The sequence below is a fragment of the Lipotes vexillifer genome, unplaced genomic scaffold, assembly GCF_000442215.2.
Source record: "Lipotes vexillifer unplaced genomic scaffold, Lipotes_vexillifer_v1.1 scaffold1011, whole genome shotgun sequence".
NCBI lineage: Eukaryota > Metazoa > Chordata > Mammalia > Artiodactyla > Lipotidae > Lipotes > Lipotes vexillifer.
In genome coordinates, this window is record NW_006787698.1 from 2,584,598 (window position 1) to 2,585,589 (window position 992).

Genomic DNA, 992 nt, shown 5'->3' on the forward strand with positions numbered 1-992 from the left:
TCTCCCTGGGTTACACCTTGCTTTTTCATAAACAATATACCTTAGAGACTGTTTAATATCAGTGCTCAGAGAGCTTCCTTGTTCTTACAGGCAACTGCCTAGTATTACATTGTGTGGAAGTAACCAGGCTGGTGGACAGACAGACTTCCTATTGTTACAAAACCATGCTCCCTCCAGGGAGTAATCTTGAGCTGGCATTATTTCCCAGCTCTCACAATTATTAAGTGGTAAACTTTGGGCAACTTACTGATAACTGCCTGAGCCTCAGTTTCCTCCTGTAAAGTAGGGTTATAACAGCAGCAACTTCAAAGGGTTCTTACCGCAATGGGAAGAGATAATTCTGGATCAAAGCCTGTGTGCAACAGTAATCTTGCTAGATATCGCTAAATTCCCCTCCATAATTATATTGATCTGCATACTTGCCGGCCCTGCACAAAATCGCCAATTTCCTCATGGCCTCCCCTTGAGGGCATATTGGCAAAACTTTGTATTTTTGCCTCAGTGTCATTTTAATTTGATTTTAAGTTGAGCATCTGGCGGAAGGGGGGATGTGAAATCAGGTGTCGGAGGGGGATGGTGTGTTGATGGGGGATCCAGACCCCTGGAGGGCTGTTTTCCAAAGCTTCCTTGAAGGGGTTAACGGGGACCTCACTCTGATTTCCTGTAAACCGTGCCATTTTCCTGGTCATGCCCCCGTGCCCCAAGTAGGGGGTGGCGTGGAGCAATAGAACAAACCTGGCTTCTGTCTGCTTTGATTGCGACACCCTTTCTTTGGAAGAGGAGGCGGGTGAGGCAAACACTTGCTTACTCTCCAGATATGGGGTTCCACTTCTGAAACTGGGAAGGGGGCCACCTGCTAGGATTCCCCCAAACCCCAATACTTATTTTCCTCCCCTTTCCCCCCACCAAAATACCCACCCAGTCTCCTGGTTTCATTATATCCTTAAGCATTCAGGGTTGTGATTTTACAACCTTGAGAAGGAATTCCTGCT